Genomic DNA, 21204 nt, shown 5'->3' on the forward strand with positions numbered 1-21204 from the left:
CGAAAGGATAACAAATCCCACCACAGGATCAGTAGCGAGGCGTGAATGATCGATTATCGATTATCGATTTTTCCTCTTTTGAAGCTGTGGTAAAGTATCGATTATCAAGGTGTTCCCTGCGAACACCCCGTCTATCGATCCTTTTCCACAGGTTTAAATGGCAGAGCCATCGATGAATCGCAAAGCTCGCCACGCCACCGCACAGAATGGTTAGAATCAACCCCTTAACGAGGTAGAAGTGTTAAAGATGTACATTATTGAAATGGCAGAAGACAAATTATATCATTTGTATGATCTAACTTCCATTTGGTAAAATCAAGTTAAGTCTTAATGGTAAAATCAGTTCAATTTCTGCTCTCGAAAATGCCACAAACGCCTCAGAGTTTCGAACTCTTTGGAGAAATGTTCAAAGATACTGACAAATTGAATTGAACCACCCGATTCGGTTGAGTTCTCGAGCGCGAGAAGCCAATAACATCACTCAAAGGAATGCAAATATTTTTGTTCTGCTGCATTTCATATTCAGACACGATGGTTCGCTGTTTTAGAGAAGCTGATTTTCATAGAACGTAACGGGCAACAAACACTCCGCGTTGAATTCACTCACATGCAGCACTCCAGCAACGTGTTGGGCTGAACTTTTAAACATCATTAATTTCGACATTGATTGGATTCGAAAACGACAACAGGATTCATTAAAACCTCACCGAAGTTTCAGTAACCATATTTGCAGGATTGAGGGATCTTCGCGGATTTAATTGGATTTCCATTGCTACATCACAAGACCATAAGAGAAAAACTGCCTTAAAATACGCTTCTATAACATAGAGCCTCAACAACATAAGGCTGCGTTTTAAGACATTATTATTTCCAACGTTGATAGAATGCAAAAACTGAAGAGATTATTAATTAGTAGTTTCGTAGAAGTCTTGTTTCTTACCCGCTTTTTATAAAATTGTGAAGTATTTATAATTGGATCAATACTGCTTTGTACTGCTCTTCAATGAAAAATAGTCCATACTAATATTTGCCACTCGATTTGTCTAATAGAGTAGCTATTTAGACGAATGACCTCTGAAGTTTTTCTCGCGTAATCAATTGTCTGTGACCTTCCTTCTCATTTTCGGGATGAAATGCTGTTTGCTGCATTATTAAGTCGTAAAGTAAAATAACGAAGATTCACCTTTTTAAAAAGAAAATTAAAGAAAAGAAAAAGTAATGGTAATAAAATGAATAATTTTCAAGTGCAGTATTACTTGCTTCGAGATGAAAGCGAGGGATCAGTTTCAGCAGAGCGATAGTAATCGAACAACGAGTTTTCAGTGTTTCTCCGCACCCATTCTATTCCTCAAACTTCTCGTCATTCAATCATCGCTGAAAATATACTTATTTGAAAACAAAGAACAATGGAGATGTTGCATATGTGAGGGATTTGCGATTTGACTGTTGATTCTTTTGTAAAAGTTCGCGAGAAACACGATAATGCCACTGGTTTTCTCTGAAATCAACTCCCAAGCTCAAAAAAAGCTCTCAAAGTGAGGCCAAAATGGAGGGGATATCCCACCCTACCCTGAGAGTCCACCTCTACATCAAATCAAACTCTCCATGCAAAGATATTGAACAAATACATTAGCAGGGTTGCCGTGTTTTCAGTTTTGGAGTCCCCAAATAAAGTGGCAGCCCTGTCAATGTATTTGCTCCCTATCTTTGCATGGAGAGTTTGTTTTGATGTAGAGGTGGACTCTCAGGATAGCGTGGGACATCCCCTCCATTTTGGCCTCAACTTGAGAGCTTTTTTTGAGCTTGGGAGATAATTTCAGAGAAAACCAGTGGCACCATCGTGTTTCTCGCGAACTTTTACATAAGAATCAATGGTCAAATCGCAAATCCCTCACACATGCAATATCTCCATTGAAATTTCCTTCTACTCTACTGGCACAAAGATGGATCAATTTTATCTGTAGTTTATTCTTCATCCGACACGAGAAAGTCCTTAACAATGTAAGGTACCGTTTTTCCGTTGATAATTGCCACAATATAACTATATCTGTAATCTTCAAACGCATGAAGTATATCACATCAAATTTCATGGCCTCTTAAAGTCACTGCAGGGGCACCCATTCACGAAGGGAGAAGGCCGAAGGAACACTCTGGATGTAACTGAAAAACACCGGCTCGAATGAGCGGGATTAATTAAGTCGCAACTTGCTTTAATTAATCTTCAGACTTAAGCGCGGGCTTCAGATTTTAAATTGCCTCCTACCGGCAAAGAGCGCGCTCTATCGGGAACGACGCTCAGTTGTAAAAATTTAAGGCTAAATTAACTGAATTTAAAGCTTAATTAACTCCACCCTGGAGTGGAGTGTTTATTAAAATCGTTCGGAATTCTATGGGCCTTAATAACTTCCGCAACTTGTTACATGTTGCACTCAAGGTTTATTATGCCTATCTGTTAGACGCTTCGCCCCATCTATCCCTAACCCGTGTTCTTAAATCTCCCGGAAGCTTATAAAAGGGACTCGACTCAAAGACAATACTTCATCAGCAACTTGAGATTCAATTTGGAAGTAATTGCTGAAATGAAGTACGCTTTTTGAACTTCTTGTGTTACGCACTAATTGAAAAGAATTCAGTCTTGTCCTTACAGCGTACATAAATAAGTAGAATTTAGTTACTTTAGAATTTGAGTCTTTACTTTCAAGGCTTGGACAAAGGACAAGGCTTGGATGGACGAAGCTTGTTCTATCGAAGCACTGCTTAACTAGTGTCCCGTAATAATTTTTAAATTAGACGTATAGATTCAGGATTAACCTTTCTTTATTCTGCCTTGCTTTGGAAGAACGCCGTGTCAGCCACCGGGTGTTGCCAAATTTCCGTCGACAAATAGCGAAATTCCTTGAAAATTTGTGCATATTTCTCTCCCAATTTTTCAGAGGATTTTGCTAGTGTTTTGAGAAGTCTGAACATTTTAAGGAAAAATACTCATAACTTCCTTCAAATGTGAATATTTTTAGAGTGAAAATTTTGCAACATTCGAATACCTATACGGCGTTTTCATTTAGCACGACAGCGGGCCGATTTTTGATATTGATAGGCAAACTTTTGGACAAAGAAGATGAAAGGGATATGGAGGGATCCTATTGGTGGAAGCAGGTGGTTGCAATCGACAAAAAAGAGGGAGGTAATAGACTAACCAACGGCAACCAACAAGAGACCCTACAGTTAGTCCATCATTTCTCCTGATAGTCTGAAAGAAATTCTTACGAATATAAGAGTGCGAATGTTATTCTTCACCGACCGATAAACTCGAGGTAGTGAAAAATATGTGATTATTATATCCCATGTATAAACGTGGCATATCCGCATGTAGGGTCACATTTGCGTTGCGTTGCGAACGAAACGAAAGTTAAAACGCCTTCAATTAAGTAAGTATGCAACACGCACATCCATCGAGTACGAATAGTTGTATGCAGCGCCTTGGTGAAACGCAGGGCTTCCGCTTCCCGGCGAATTCACCGGGTTCGGACCTTTTTCTGAGATATTGGAACATAGCAAGCGCGCTACCTAGTTGTGGATTTTCTTACGTGTTCGATCTAATACTGTCTGTGGACAGTTTTTCAACTGTACACTGGAAAAAAACACATTGGATCTAGAGTCCAGACTCTTAAAAACATCGACAAGAAAAAATACTCTTGATTCAATCGGATTTTTGCTTACACTGGAAAAAAAGGAATCTTAAATTTGCCGCCAAGAAGTATTTCTTCTTAAATCAAGAATTTTGCTGGTTAATATAAGCTACCTTTTTGCTTAACCCAAGCATTATTTTTCTTGAATCAAGAAAAAGTCAGCTTAAAGCAAGATAAAGAAAATTCTTGGCGGCAAATTCAAGAATTACCATGCTTGATCCAAGCTAATTTTTTTCCAGTGTAAATCAAGAACCAAGCCTCTTAATTTGAGCGGATTTCCTTTTGATTTAAGCAAAAATCTAAATCAAGAGTATTTTTTCTTGTCAATGTTTTAAAGAGTCTGGACTCTAGATACAAAGTGTTTTTTCCCAGTGTAAGAAACGGGGTAGTTGAAAATGCCTCGTCGAAAAATGTCGGAAGATATTTTAGTGGGAAAAGTTGTTAAGTCGGCTAATAGCTTAGCTTTTTTTCCCATTATGAGTAGCCGAAAACCTAAAAATCTTAATATTTTAGTGTACACCTAATAGGTCCATACCTAATGCACCGGTTTTTATTTTTAAGGCAACCTGTATTATTGTTTCCGTCAATACTCTCTTACTTAATAAAAACTCATTAAATAATTTACAAAGCGGCAGCGTCCTTTCATTCGAGTAAGACGTTCAAAACTAATGATAGAACTGTAGAAAATGGTGACTGAAAATCACTCTCCTTCCGCAAATTTTGAACAAGCAGTTAATTAAGGATAATAACCTAAATAATTTTTGCGAGGTTCGGAGTGATTAAGATTTGAAATTCAATGATAATATGATGAGGGGCATTTCAGTACTTTTAATTGGAAATACAAACGTCGAGTCTCGATGAAGAGTGCACTCCTGTTTAATGAATCATTAGAGAGCAATATTCTACGAAATAAGAGTTGCTAATTTTGTTTAGAATGAAATACCACGGAATTAGAACAGCAGCGCTTCAAGTAAAATCCCCAAAGAAGTCACAAGTCTTCACTCTTTACTAAAAAAAAAGTCCCTCCTTCGAATTTGTTCCAGGTATGTCCCTGATCAAAATACGCCGATTAAAATTTCAGCGTTACCAGATTGTGCAATTTCCGGGGCCATTATCGGCATTCTTATTGTAATATTTTAAGTGATAAATATTCTATAATAACCAAGTTATTTATAAGGTGAGTTTGAGACATAGAGTCAATTTCTATTATCATAATAACAACGGGCAAAAGTATCGGGTAACGAACTATCACGCGCTGTTTGCAAGGTGTAAAGTTTTCTTCGCTTTTCAGGACAAAATTATTTGAAAAATTCGTCACTAGACAAGGTACGGATTTAAGCATTCTAATACACGTTTATTAACCAGAATTTCACGTAGAACACGATTCGCGCAACGAAAATTACTGAAATAAACTTGTAACGAAAATATTAACGTTTTAATTTCACATCGGTCACGAGGAATTTGGACCGCCCGCTCACAAGAAACTCAAATCTCTACGTGAGTCAAATCGTGCACTACAACGGTTTCAGAAAGCTTCTCAATCGAGCAATTTTCATTCCCCGCCATGTGTTGTTCAAACTGTAAGCGACTTGCTATAGCTGAGCCAAAGCGTCAAGATTGAGGTTGCCAGATTTTTATACCTCAGAGACTGTGATGATAACGTTTAGTGCGCGATGTGAGTCACGTAGAGCACTGAGTTTTCATGAGCGGGTGGTTTGAATGCACGCACCAAGAATCTTTAAACATCTTCGTAAGGAGTCGATTTCGGTAATCTTTGTTGTGCTTATCGTGTTTTACGTGAAATTTCGGTCAAGATATGTTCGATCCCGATCGAACAAACTTAGAGCAATTTCAAGAAATTTCATCACACTCATTTTTTATCCCCCCCCCTTCACTCTGTAGGGTTCTCTCAATTTTGCACCGATCAATCACGTTGCGCGCCCACGGTAACTAATAAATTATTCCAAATTTGCACACCTTGACCCGCCTCCCAGATTCGTGCGTCCTTAAAGGTGTCCTTTACCTTCTATTAAATTGAAAGTGCTCTTCCTAACCATTGAATCACTAGCCTTAAATACCTTTTTCATGTTCCCAACCTTTCCTTCATAATTATCTTCAAATTTATCTCCATTACATCCATATTTCTTCGCTACCTAGAATCCTATCCACTTGCAAATTTTCCAAATTTTTCACTTTCTTTAGCTTCAGTTCAATAAAAACCCCAAAACCTATATATATTTTGGAAGTACTCATTAAGCCCGACCTGCTCAAACCTTTATCGACCAATAAATTTCAAATCTCAACTTTCAAATCCAACTTTCAAAGTCCACGGCAAACACAGATCCGCTCCCCCTGGAGCCCCCCACCTAGCGGCCGTCCATGCTCGGTTCCTTTTGGCTCTTGCGCGGCGCTCAAGTCGTCAGCCGCTCGCCCCTTCGAGTCACTTGTATCCAGCACGCTGAAGAAGACGGCAGTGATCCGATGTCTAGGGATTTATCCCTAGATCTAGGGATTTTCCGGAATTTCTAGGGATCTAGGGATTTTTCAGGAAATCTAGGGATTTGTTTTGATGAGGTAAAGTACGCAAAAATCGACTTTTTAACCTCAATTTTAGCTTCGACAATCGAAAATATTTTTTCATCTATATTTTGTAGGCCTTTTTGGCAACACTATTTTCCCCGTAAATAAGCCGAAAATTAAAACGATTGCTTCACTCGATGTACTTGACATTCAACTGCATTCAACAGTAAAAAAACAATAAGAAGAACTCAACTAATATTCTTTCATTTTATTGGTCTGGATTAGCACTGCTTTCAGAGAGCGGCAAAATTCAAACGAGCCAATCAGATTTAAATATTGCAAATCGATACATCGAATGACGTCATGATTCTACGTTAAAAATGGCGGTTTTTTGCAAAATCTAGGGATTTTTTGGGGATATTTGAGCAAATCTGGGGATTTAGGGATTTTTAGCGAAATCTAGGGATTTTTTTTCTTCCTCGCTAGGGATTTAATATCGGAACACTGGAAGACGGACCCGGACCTCACCACGGAAGCAGTTCTCTCCCGGATCAAGAATTTCTACCCGACGCCCCTGCCAAGGTGGACTCTGTGAAGAAGGACAAGGACTCTGGCTCTCCATCATTGGAAAGGACACCTTCCCGCTCTATGCAAGTCCCGTCAATCGACGGTCTCCACGAAGCAACGTGATCACCTGGCGCCTGCTCCTGCTCGCTGTACGAAGGAAACCGACGTTACCTCATCCCGGTTCTCTGAAGTCAAGCTTGGCTCTCTCCAGTAATCGCGTAGTGATGAAAGGTATGCCACAAGCGCTGCCTCATCACCCTACGTATTAATACTTTTTCTCTTTACAGGTTTAATTCACTCTTCACCACAGGTGCATCGCCTGTCCTGCTTTTGGGCTATCCCAAAAAGGTACACTCCTCTAATTGCATGCCACGTTCACTATTCCGATAGTGAAGGTTACATGCATTTAGCCGACTTGCTTTAATAAGCACCTTCTGTGCCTATTAGAACGTACTATTCAATTATCTCATTTAATATTCCAAAATTTCTCACTATCCCCATCTCAACCTAACCCCTAAATTGTGGAATTGAATCGTTCTCGTTTTCAACCTCCATCAATTTAGCGGCATGCTTTAATGCAAATCTTCTATTTGCATTAGAACGTTCTTTTCTTTCCCTCTTTCGGCCAATCATTTTAGTCAACTTTTCACCTCGCTCTTTTCTTTCTTTTCTGGTTTGCTTCTTTTTCCTCAAAATAAGCTGGTCCCTCGGTTTTAATTTATCCCCCCCTCTTTTCTGTTTCGCTCCTTTCTCATATCCAATTTTTTCTCCTCCTCTTCTTTTTTTCTAAGTTTTTCCCCTTTATATCGCTCATAAAATTGGTCCCTCGGGCCGGATCTAGTTTCTGGCATAAAATCTCTAACTCTTAATGCTCGAAACCGGAATAGAGTGCGAACAGTCCTTAGGAATACGTCCACTTAATTAACCTGTCACAACCTTCATTTCAAATCCTAGCGCAGCAGCGAAATATCGGTGCTGAACTAGGTCCTCAACCTTAGAAAATCCTGACGAAGCTTTATGACCGTAAAGCATACCAGGTTCTGAACCTTCGAAAAATCCTAGTACAGTTGCTGTTTCGTAATCAAACTAGGTATAATTCAGATTGACATTCCTGAAATAACGTTTGCTCTTTATCTCGAATTATTTAACCTCTCATTCATAACCTTTCATTTTTTCTTCCTTATTTAAAATGTCTTCCGACGACGAAAATAATGAGGCTCATCTGAACCACGATAATCATGATAACAATGACCAACATGATGATGAGCACCACAACAACAATACAAATGCAGGGGATTTGCAAGGGGTATCCATCGTTGCCAAATTGGCAAACCTCTGCAAACTCGCCCGGAACACACGCGATGCTTTCCGGCAGGTGCCGGACGAGGATGACATAGAAGCCTTCTCTCCTTCATTCAAAAGGCTGGAAAAGTATTGCGAGCGTTTCGAAATGCTAATGGATGAAGCAATCGAGTTTTCGGTCGCTCATCCTGATTCACCTTTAGAAGCAGATAGACTTCAAGTCGAGTTTGAGCGACTTACGCGGGAAGCTCAAACTGAATATCTCAAACGATCAAAGAAGAACGATACGTCTAAACAACAAGATGCCTCTGGTTTTCAGACGATGATCAATCAAACAATGTTAAACACCGCCTTCAGCGGTTTTAACCCAAAAATTCGCTTGCCAAAATTAGAGTTAACCCACTTTTCAGGTCAAATTGAAAATTGGCGAACATATTACAATTTATTCCTGGCATCTGTGCACAATTCTCCTCATCTAAAAGAAGTTGAAAAATTTCAATACCTTTTAGGTAGCTTGCGCGGTGAAGCCCTCGATCTAATTAAGAGCCTTGATATAACCACCGAAAATTACGAGGTAGCTTGGAATCTCCTTTGCAAAAGGTACCAGTCCACCAGGAGGCATATTTTCTTTCATTTTGCAGGGTTGCTAGATCTCCCGGAAATTAAAGAAAATAAGCAAGTACATTCTTTGCTCGCCAAAGTACGAGAGCATACTCAGGCTCTTAATGCCTTGGGTCACGCTACAGCCACTTTCGACGGTGTGCTTGTCACAATTCTTTCCCGAAAAATATCACCAAAGCTGTGGCGACGATTAGAGGACCACCGAGGCAGCAACAAGGAATATCCAAAATTGGAGGAAATTATTTCCTTCCTGGAGAAAGAGGCCGCATACGCTGATGATCTGGTAACATCCAGAAAGGAGAATAAAGATGCGCAATCAAATTCAAATAAAAATGCTCCGAATAATTCGTCAAATAAAAATTCAACCAAGGCTCTAGTCACCACCACAAAGGACGACAAGTCTGAGAACTCTTCTGGACAAAATCAGCGCAGTCCTGCCCCTTGCGTGCTGTGCTCAGAGCCTCACCCGATTTATAGGTGCTTAAAATTTAGAGATATGCCATTTGTTCAAAGGCTCGAGCTTGTAAAAGCCCGTAAACTTTGTAAGCGCTGTCTTAGCGGCATGCATACAACCGAAAAATGCAACAAAGATTTTCGCTGCATTGCTTGTAACGAGCCACACAACACATGGTTACACCCCCCTCCACCTACCCCGACTACTGCCGAAAAACCGAAAAGTTCGGTAACCATGGTCGGCGAAACCTCCCGACCCGATACGGTCATCCTATTGGCCACTGTTCAGGTCGAAGTTTCCTCTTCGAAGAAAGCAACAATGCTAAGAGGCATCCTTGATTTAGGATCACAAACAACGATAATTGTGACCAAATGCGCTCGTGCCCTTCAATGCAGCATTGATCCTAACCTCAATCCGGTGAACGGGATATCTGGCTATCCTGTTCCGATTCGCGGCATCACCAAAATCAACCTCAAGCACCACGGTAAAGTATTGATTCGAGATCAGTTTGTAACTGTTCTCGACAAAATTTCCAGCCCGACTCCATCCACGCCAATTTCACCGGAAGTCCGTTACCGTCTTGCGGGCTATCCTTTGGCGGATCCTGATTTTGACAAGGTGAATGCACCTGTTGAAATTTTAATAGGTCTTGATATTTTACCGCAACTTTTGTGCGGCGAAACAATCTCTCTCGGTCCCGGTTTTCCTACTGCCCTGAAAACCAAACTGGGATACGCCGTGATGGGAATAGCTCCGGCCGCAGAGCCTTCTCAAGTTCTAATCTCGACTATCAACCATCAAAAAATTCACGCTCCGCATCGATGCCCTCTATGCTTGAAGAATCATGGAGTCAATCGTTGCTTACAATTTCGTAAAATCCAACGCAACCGAAAATTTTCAATCACTCAACCAAAAGGATTATGCGTAAGCTACCTGAGTGATAATCACGAAAAATCTGAGTGCAATTTGGCAACCTCGTGCAAAATTTATAATCAGGATCACAACACTTTGCTTCGTGATCACCCGATATTTGGAGTCTCGTCTTCCGTATCGGCAACGGCGCACCTTATCAGAGAACTCGAAACCGAACTTCGCGGCTGCTCAGTGGAAGAATCCTATGCCTATGCGGACACAGCCGCCGCTGGTTTAGTGCCCGTCAAAAATGCGCTTACTTGGCAAAACCGACTCGACAACTTTTATAATCATAAAGTCTCACAACTAAAACAATGGATTAGCAGCGCATCCCAGTTCTTCACTGGCGTAGCGCCTGCAAAACGAGAAATACCTCCCTCATTACAAAAAGACGAGAGTACCACGTTTACGGTCCTTGGCATACAGTGGCCGCTCTCAGAGGGAAAAAACACCGAAATTGAGACTTAAAAGATTCAATTTCAGTCTCGGTCCATTTCGATAAAATGTAAATTCTTCTCGTCAACCACTCGAAATTTTCATGTTTAGAAAATCATAATCATCTGACAAAACAACCTTTGTATTTTTATTTTTTCCTTGGCTTCGACTTCACGTTTGCCAAACCGACTATGCCATATTCGGTTTTATTTTTTACATTGTAAGGCTCCAAGCAGCCACATTATCTTTAATTTCTTAGTTTTATTTTTCTCATTATTAATTTTTCTCCCTTTCTTCGGCCCCTCGCAAGCCAAGAATTTTCTCTCAGCATCTGCTGACAACTACCTTTTCTCAGCGGACTTACCCCGGCTCTTACCGCGGCCAACCAACTTTTCTTAGCGGACTTACCCCGGCTCTTACCGCGGCCAACCAACCTTTCTTTAGCGGACTTACCCCGGCTCTTACCGCGGCCACCAACCTTGATTAGCGGACTTACCCGGCTCTTACCGCGGCCAAAACTCCTCTGCTCTGTTTCGCTGCAAACCCAGCACCCAGATGCAACCACCTCTTAGCGGACTTACTCCGGCTCTTACCGCGGCCACAAAACTTTCCTCCAGCGGACTTACCCCGGCTCTTACCGCGGCCAACCAACTTTTTCTTCAGCGGACTTACCCCGGCTCTTACCGCGGCCAACCTACCTTTTTAGCGGACTTACCCCGGCTCTTACCGCGGCCAACCAACTTTTTCTTCAGCGGACTTACCCCGGCTCTTACCGCGGCCAACCTACCTTCTTCAGCGGACTTACCCCGGCTCTTACCGCGGCCAACAAACCTTTTTTAGCGGACTTACCCCGGCTCTTACCGCGGCCAACCTACCTTTCTTAGCGGACTTACCCCGGCTCTTACCGCGGCCAACAACCTTTTTTAGCGGACTTACCCCGGCTCTTACCGCGGCCAACCTACCTTTCTTAGCGGACTTACCCCGGCTCTTACCGCGGCCACAAAAAACCTTCTCTCAGCAGTTTTTTCAGGCTCTCTGCAGTCATTAACTTTCTCTTAGTAGCCTTTAAATCTTACTCAGCTCTCGATAGCTAACAACAAATTACCCTCGTCAATCGACCCTGAGAATATTAATCTCGGCGATACTCTCCAGTCATGGAGAATGAAATAACCGTTGTAAATAAATAAACAATACTTATTGATAATTTATGACAATAATCTTTTCAACTCACTACCTTAACTTTAATTTAATTTAATTTCCTATACTTAATATTACTTTATTCTCATTAATTCCTTAAAAATGATTTATTACTATTAAGTATTTAAAACTTGAATTAACCCCGAGAGCCTTAAAACCTCGGCGATGCTCTCTAATTTTTTTTTTGGAGAACGAACTAGTATTATGGAATAAATTATTTACTCTTCTATCATAATTTCTTCACTTTAAGTAATTAAGAAAACATTAATCTCTTTACATTAAGTATCCAACTAATATTCTCTTCAAGTTAATTTTCTAAGTATTAACTTATCCAAATTAATTATCTACATATTAATTTTTACTTAATATTACTTACCCAATTATAACCTCACTCACTTAATTATCTAGGTATTACTTCGGTCACATTAATTATTATTGATAGAATATTACTCATTAAGATAACTACAATGTAAATAATATGTTGATATCTCCTATTAATTTTCCCACCCAAAACCCACCCCATCTAAGTGGCGATTTACTTCACACACGTGTGGAATGCATAACAGCTTCAAGCAGATTTAATCATTTTGTACGATCCGTCGATTAGCTTTCGAACCAACTTACGTTGGTTCAACCCCCGGAGTATGTTCGATCCCGATCGAACAAACTTAGAGCAATTTCAAGAAATTTCATCACACTCATTTTTTATCCCCCCCCCCCTTCACTCTGTAGGGTTCTCTCAATTTGCACCGATCAATCACGTTGCGCGCCCGCGGTAACTAATAAATTATTCCAAATTTGCACACCTTGACCCGCCTCCCAGATTCGTGCGTCCTTAAAGGTGTCCTTTACCTTCTATTAAATTGAAAGTGCTCTTCCTAACCATTGTATAACTCGCCTTAAATACCTTTTTCATGTTTCCAACCTTTCCTTCATAATTATCTTCAAATTTATCTCCATTACATCCATATTTCTTCGCTACCTAGAGTCCTATCCACTTGCAAATTTTCCAAATTTTTCACTTTCTTTAGCTTCAGTTCAATAAAGACCCCCAAAACCTATATATATTCTGGAAGTACTCATTAAGCCCGACCTGCTCAAACCTTTATCGACCAATAAAGTTCAAATCTCAACTTCAATCCAACTTTCAAAGTCCACGGCAAACACAGATCCGCTCCCCCTGGAGCCCCCCACCTAGCGGCCGTCCCCGCTCGGTTCCTTTTGGCTCTTGCGCGGCGCTCAAGACGTCAGCCGCTCGCCCCTTCGAGTCACTTGTATCCAGCACGCTGAAGAAGACGGACCCGGACCTCACCACGGAAGCAGTCTCTCCCGGATCAAGAATTTCTACCCGACGCCCCTGCCAAGGTGGACTCTGTGAAGAAGGACAAGGACTCTGGCTCTCCATCGTTGGAAAGGACACCTTCCCGCTCTATGCAAGTCCCGTCAATCGACGGTCTCCACGAAGCAACGTGATCACCTGGCGCCTGCTCTGCTGCTGTACGAAGGAAACCGACGTTACCTCATCCCGGTTCTCTGAAGTCAAGCTTGGCTCTCTCCAGTAATCGCGTTAGTGATGAAAGGTATGCCACAAGCGCTGCCTCATCACCCTACGTATTAATATTTTTCTCTTTACAGGTTTAATTCACTCTTCACCACAGGTGCATCGCCTGTCCTGCTTTTGGGCTATCCCAAAAAGGTACACTCCTCTAATTGCATGCCACGTTCACTATTCCGATAGTGAAGGTTTCATGCAATTAGCCGACTTGCTTTAATAAGCACCTTCTGTGCCTATTAGAACGTACTATTCAATTATCTCATTTAATATTCCAAAATTTCTCACTATCCCCATCTCAACCTAACCCCTAAATTGTGGAATTGAATCACTCTCGTTTTCAATCTCCATCAATTTAGCGGCATGCTTTAATGCAAATCTTCTATTTGCATTAGAACGTTCTTTTCTTTCCCCCTTTCGGCCAATCATTCATATTAGTCACTTTTCACCTCTCAGCTCTTTTCTTTCTTTTCTGGTTTGCTTCTTTTTCCTCAAAATAAGCTGGTCCCTCGGTTTTAATTTATCCCCCCCCCCCTCTTTTCTGTTTCGCTCCTTTCTCATATCCAACTTTTTTTTCCTCCTCGTCTTTTTTTCTAAGTTTTTCCCCTTTATATCGCTCAAGATAAATGTATCAGAATGCTGAAATTCTTGCCTTGTCCAGTGTAGAGTACCTATATTAAGAGAGTATGGCCACAGGGCCCCATGGAGAGGCTTAGGAACCAAAAATGGCGGTGCTTTGATTTGGTTTTTGTGGATGGGAGGGGGGTCATTGCCAACTTTTGACGGTTAACACCAACCGCACTTGCTGCCAACCTTACTACATCTAAGATCATTTTTCTCAAAAATCGCACATGATTAGTCTTAAAAATATGTAAAAAAGTTGCAATAGTGAAATTGAGTAAATTTCTCGTTACGATAAGCAAAAAAAACTACATTTTGAGTCATTTTGCATTATATTAATTCATGGCGTCCGCCATTTTTGGGTCCTAAGGGCTCCATTCAGCCTCAGATGGCTAAGCCAATCAAAGGTGGTAACACCAGTGGCCATACTCTCTCAATATCGGTACTCTAGTCTAGTGGTCCATTGGAAGAAAAATATTCATAAATTTACAGGGATGGTCGTGTTTTATCACAGGAAACTTGGCATCGCCCGAAGGTTCATTTTTCTTGGCGCGGCATATTACACCATACAGCATACATACAAGATCCTCACATGGTATTCGCCGAAGCGATCGCGTTGATTTGTGGAGCGCGAGATTCCAGAGCAGGGGTAATTAAACCGAACGGAACGCACAAAAGCACCCGAATCCAACATCAGCGTATCATAACACCCTCAATGCCCTTCAACCCTCGGCTCCCCCCGCCCCCGGCCCCCCAATTTTGCCCGCCCCGTTTGACCGGGAGAGTAATTATCGCCGATTTGCATCCCCGCGTCCGCTGATAAGTGACGCATACTTCGACGTTGCCATATCGTGCAAGCATATCGAGAATTGCCGTTATACACTGAAAAAAAATCTCGGTGTATTTACTATTTTTTTTTTTTTTTTTTTTTTTTTATATCAGGGACACTCCCCTTCTATCTTTATTATCGTATTTAAATATTACATATATTACATAAGATAAGTATATAACATAAGATAGAGTATTGTTAAAGATATTTAGGCATATAAATAACAACTTAATTACTTGATATACGATAAAAGGACGGCAAATATCAAGGATATATCCATCGCCCAGGTTAGAGATGTATAAAAAAGAGTCTAAGTGTTAATTAAGTTTACATTACAGATATATATATCACACATAAAATAGAGGCGTTTACGGAAGTCCCGAGGAAGAGGCCCCGGGACCGTCGGAAGACACTACATCGGGGAGAGGTTTACATATTTGTACATTGTTAGTCTTATCTTTATAATATTTATTCTTATTATCTAAAATATTTTTTATATAATTATATCCTTTATGCCAAAATTCCTTATTTGCCAACATTACATCTAATAAATTATCTTTTGTGATCTTATTATTAACTTCGTTTTCTAATTTCTTTAAGTTGTCCTTATTTACAAAACAGTCAAAAAATGCATGTGCAGGGGTGTCAATTTGGCCACAAGAACATAGGGGTGAATCAATGATTTTTCTTTTTTCCAAATAATAGCCAAAGGAACCATGACCTGAAATAAATTGTGTAACGTAGAAATCCGGAAATCCGTGGTCTCTGTCCAACCAGGCATCTAAATCCTTAATGACTGTTTTGATCCATTTGTTTCCAGTTTCATCTTTCCATCTTGCTCTCCACTTCTTTCTAATATCTGAATCAACTACTAATCTATCCTCTTTCTTGGCAATTCTGAATTTTAATTCAATCAACAAATCAATTGGGGGTACCCCAGAGATGACATCTTGAGCAAAGTTAGATACCGACTTATATCCACAAATCAGAGTCCTTTTAAGAGGACGAATAGAAGTTTCTAATAGCTTAGTGGTCTTTTTCCATTGAAGGGCTGTGATCCAGATTGTAATTCCATAAAAGATTATAGAGAGCAATGCTTGAAAAATAATTTTGCGTTTGTAGAAAGAAGGGCCGAAAGTGTTGGGAAGAATTTGTCGATAATGACTAGCGGTTTTATTAAGTTTCTGGCAAGTTAATTCTAAATGTTTATAGAAGTTTAAATTTTTTGTAATAAAAAAGCCAAGATATTTCATAATCTCGCTCGATTCGATCAAAGTCTCGTCAATTTTAATTTTGGCTTTAGTATCTTCTTTTCTACCGTCTAAAATGATAGCTTCTGTTTTGCTTTCTTCCATGAATAGTTCTTTCTTTCTAAGATTCCTTTTTAATTTTTTTGATGTTTTCTCTGTTTCGGAGAGAAGAGCTTTCCTATCTTCTACTTCAAAGGCCAGAAGCGTATCATCTGCGTACACATTTTTATCAGTTCCTTGGTTAAATCTAATTCTAACAATTTCATCAAAGATAATTAAGAATATGAGAGGGCCCAGGATACTACCCTGAGCACCACCTGAATTGAGTTTAATTTTGAAATTTGGAAAGACCAGAAACCTATCAGAGAGATATGATTTCTAACGAGATATGATGGTACATTTCTTTTACAAAGAGTAGAGATAAAATCAATCCAGTTTATGCTATTAAAAGCATTTTTTATGTCCAAGGAGACCAAGCATAGTAATCCTCTTTTACCTCTTGATTTACGCATGTGATAATCATAGATTCTTTTAACTGATTCCATAGCCGTCAGGGTAGATTTGCCTTTTCTGAATCCGTGTTGTCTTACATCAAGATTGAAGGATTTTTCCAATCTATTGGCAATAATTCGTTCGAAGATTTTGGCAAGTGTATTAATTAAACATATAGGTCTGTAGGACTTAATAGGATTACCTGGTTTAATCTTTGGAAAAAGTATCAACTTGGCCTCCTTCCAAGCTCTAGGAAAACAGCCCTCCCTAAGTAGAGTGTTACACATGACAGTAAATTTCTTTAGGTTCGTGTCTATGAAAATTTTAGTGATTAAAGGTATGAAGTTATCAGGACCAGGAGCCTTTCCATTTTTGAGTTTACTCATTGCAGTTCTCATCTCTTCGTGAGATATTGCAGGGATTTCATCATTATTAACAATGGTTTCGTTCCATGTCACGTCGCCATGGTCTGGAAAAAGTTTGGTGATTTCACTAAGTAACTCGTCCTCAGATAAGGAGCACTCATCGTGTGACTTGGGATTTTTTAAACGGTTTTTTGCGATTTTGAATCCCTTGCCCCATATATCGTTGTCAAGATCGTTTAAAAGCTCGGTAAATTTTTTCTTTTTTGACTCTTTAATTTTGGTATTTAATTCACTTTTAAGTGTATCAAGTTCATTAAGTTTATCTAAGAGAGGAAGATTTTTCCTTTTCAATTTCATAATTTTACGCCTGAGTTTTTGGCAATTTTGTCTACATTTACCGATGTCTTTTGTCCACCAATAAAGTGGAGTATGGGGTGTAACAGTTGATTTTCGTACAAAGATGGTATCAGATGCTTCAGAGATAATTTGTTCACATAGAGATGGAGATAGTTGACAATTATCAGTATATCTAGATGTTAATTCTTTGATTGCTTTAACAAACAAAGGAAGTTTTTTTTTATCTATGAACCAACCTGTTTTTTCGGGCTTTATAGTGTTAGGTGACAAGTTACTGGAATTTGTATCTAGAATATTAACAATAATGCATCTATGATCGGACAATACATAAGAATCTAGAACTTCGATTTGAATTCGGTTCTGAAAGGGCAGAGTTGGAAATGACCAGATCGGGGATTGATTCAAAGCCTCTTGAGTTGATAAAGGGTAGGTATGAAATTTTCATGATTATTATGTATTAGGAGTTCGTTCTCAAAAATCCATTCTTCGATAATGTGGCCCCTGGGGTTGTATTTTACGTCACCCCAGGCAGGGGATCTTCCGTTAAAATCACCTAGTAGTAAAAAGGGGCGATTTAAATTCTTTATTTTGTTTTCTAGGATGAAAAGAGCTTTTTTTAGTTCTATGTTATTATCATTAGGTGATAGGTAAACACCGATAATAGTAATATCTCGCCATTCATAAGAGATGTAGAATGGTCCTGCTTCCCAATTTTTTGTGGAGCCAATAAGGTGTTTAGTAGTGTAAGCTGTGGTCCAGAGATCAATGCTTGAGAAGGAGTTATCATATTTAGCTTTATTTATATTCGGTTCAGTCATAATGCATCCTGATAATTTACGATTGGATACAATGTTTTTTAGTATATCATGAGATAAAGGATTATTATTTACGTTTCCTAGTAATAAAGAGAATTCACAGTTTTTATTCAAGTCGGAGACGTTAGGAATTTCAGAAATTTTGGGGGGTGTTTCTATAGATTGGGTGTATGTGATATTCAGTTTATTATTAGGTGGGGAGTGATGAGAGATGATGTCTTCCAGTTTTACATTTTTGATGGTTATCTTATCTTTTTCAGTAAGGAAAGTATCGTCAGAATCGTCTGTATTAAGTATAAAATTATCATTATTTTTAGCAAAGTTTAGACCGGGGGGAACTGAAAAATTATTATTATCGGGGGAGAGATTACTATCAACAATTGACCATCTAGGAACCGTTAATGTGGGTCTAATTATCCTTCCACAAGGCATTTTTAGGGGTGGCAAATAGGCATCTTTGCATGCATTACAAGTAATCATTTTACGATTATGTCGACACCATATGGAATTTAAATCTGAAATATGATCTATGATCAAAACAAAACATACATCTGGAAATCAAACAGGTGTGTTGACAGGTTAATTCTTTAGGGATAGAAATATCAGCGGTGAGTACATTATCTGTAAGGATTTCAAATGAGTTCTTATTTTTATTTAGCATGTTGAAACATCGTCTTCAGTTTCCATGCTATCTAGTTTTGGAAACTGACGATAGTGAAAGCTGCCCTCCTTTGATGTGACGGGTGTCTCTTCCGGTCTTTCCAACATGCCCGCAATTCTTTTTGCTCTTTCAAGTGTTTTTCTGTAGATGATGCATTTCTTTTCGTCCAATAGGTAGTGCTGAGTTTCCTTGTTGCCTTCTCTGATGCAGTTCAAGCATTTCGGTGTTTTCTTCTCTTTGCAGTCTCTACTTTTGTGATCAGGGTTGCCGCAGGACCAGCATACTTCTTTTTCTTCTTCGCATGATTTAGTGTTGTGAAACACTGAACCACATTTTACGCAGGGAGATACCACGACAGTTGGAAAGATAGGACAGTTGCTGAAGCCAATAAATACTTTGGATTTTGAGGCAAGAAATTTTTCAAGTCCATTTGTGGCCCTAAGAACGACACGTCTATTTATATATTCTCTATTATTTACTTTCCGGGAACTTTTGGTGTCAATAAAGATGGTCATTGAATCTTTCACTTTTTCTTCATTCCATCCGGGTATGCCTTTCATATTCTTGGAGTAAAGATGATAATGGATTCGTTCAGTTGATATTTTTTCGTCGATATAATTTATTTGAAAGACAGTCCCTGGCGGCTTTAGAGTCTTAGTTTGTACTTCTTCCTTTTCAAGTGTTTTTTCAATCTTCTTTATTTGTTCGATCGGTCCGCCCAAAATGACTGCATGGGAATATTGCTTTGCCGTTACTGTTAAGTCGGGAATATTATCTAAGACACCTCCTATTACTTTCATTGTCTCGTTTCCGGTTTTTCCTTCAATTGATGTCTGTATTTTTATTAAATTGTCATCTTTGTTTATAATATTTTGTTTGAATGATTTTTGAATTTTTTCTCTAGAATCTTTCAATTCTAGTTTATTGCTAGTTTCTTTGAAGACTTTTTCGGCCATTTTTTCAGTTAACATATTTTTATTTATTTTGTCTAACTTCTCATGCTTTTTTTTATTTTCTTCTTTTTGAGTTTTACTGGTTTTTTCTATGTTTTCTTTAAGTTTTTTTAGTTCATCTTTCATTTCAGAAGTTATTTTTGTCAATTTGTTATTCTCGGTTTTAAGTTTATTTATTTCTTCTTTACTCTCTTTAAGTTCTTTTTCAATATTACTGGATTCAGGTTGGTTCTTCAAATTATCTTTTATATTTCCCAGTTTCTGGAGCAGTTCATTTAGTACCTTAGAGTTTTCTTCTTGAAGTTTCTTAAAATTCTTTTCGTTCTCTTCTTGGAGTTTCTTCATCATTGTTGCTTGATCTGCAATTATTTGAGTCTTGAGAGTATTCGTGAATTCTTCAAAATCAATATTCCTTTGGCTTCCCAGATTGAGAGGTAAAGAGTTACGTCGGTTTTTGGTATTTTGCTTCATATTTTTCGGTCCTTTCGTTGTAGAGAATCTTGTTCGTTTTAGGGGCTTATCCTTGAAAATATCATCATCACTGAAAATTTCGTCACATGAGATGTCTAATTCTTCTTGTCTTCTCCTTTTCAGCTCGTTCTTAATTTCGATATCCATTTCAGTTTCTTCGGTGTCTTGTTTGGTCATCAATTGTTCTCTGTGTCCTTTTGTCTCTGTGTTGTTCCTTAATCCGTCAAGTTCCGTTTTAATCAGTTTGATTAATTCTTTTTTGTGATTCATAGTGTCCATGAGGTTTTTCCTGGTGTCCTTTCCTTTATTGAAGTTCTTCTTCCCAATTTTTATCTCCGGTGTGCCATCTTCATTGTCTATGTCGTAGATCATATTTCGGATTAAGTTGACTGAATCCAAAAGTTCCTTTAACGATGTTTCCAGTTTGCCAATTTCTAAAGTCCGTGCGTGTGAGTCCATGTCCTTGTTTTGTGTCATGCTTTGAGAGAGTTGCGAGTTTTTTGTCCTTGCTTCCATAATTTAGGCAGGCGGAATTCGGTACAGTGTTTATCCCTGCAGTCAGTGACCTGAAGCAGAGTGTATTTACAGATGCGGCAATGAGTCACGTGCGCGCGGAACGCCGCCGCCGTCGCGATACGCCGCCGCCGCCGCGATGCGCGCCGTGCGCTGCGATTGTGGTCCCGTAATCAGAAAGATCTGGTAGAGGACTCGTGACGACTCGTCTTCGGTGCGAATTCTAAGTCTAAAACCGTAATTTCTGAGAGAAAAGGCGCGGGTGTCTAGACCGCGAGAAGCTGATGGTACGGCCAATATGATTGGACATAAAGCAGGATTATATCTGGTAATAAGTTTTTGTTGCCAAATTTCCCCTTTAAAGCGCATGCGCGTCGGGGACAGAAATGAAAGAGTTCACTGAAATCTGGCAATCATGAGGTCTTTAAAACACTAACACCAGCAAGAAAACACCATACGTGCAGGGTTACATAATGATTTCGTACACCAGAAACTAAAGTTTCACCCTTTAAAAGAGCTGAGAGACCAAAGACACAGCTACGCAAGCGTTCAGGGGTCCTTCATACACGTACCGATATACTTTCAAAACAAAAACAGCCGGAAAAGGTTAGAAAAAACTCGAGAACCGTGG

General features: G+C 39.4%; 2 protein-coding genes across 3 annotated transcripts in view; one reads left to right on the forward strand and one right to left on the reverse strand.

Annotated features, from left to right (window-relative positions):
* The window catches only part of LOC109037684 (glycosyltransferase 25 family member), a 323369-nt gene that overhangs the window by 81406 nt on the left and 220759 nt on the right, over positions 1-21204 (forward strand). The window lies entirely within an intron of this gene.
* LOC109037686 (cannabinoid receptor type 1A) overlaps positions 1-21204 on the reverse strand; it is a 276308-nt gene that overhangs the window by 63731 nt on the left and 191373 nt on the right. The gene's annotated exons all lie outside the window — the stretch shown is intronic.

The sequence above is a fragment of the Bemisia tabaci genome, chromosome 10 (assembly GCF_918797505.1).
Source record: "Bemisia tabaci chromosome 10, PGI_BMITA_v3".
Taxonomy (NCBI): Eukaryota; Metazoa; Arthropoda; class Insecta; order Hemiptera; family Aleyrodidae; genus Bemisia; species Bemisia tabaci.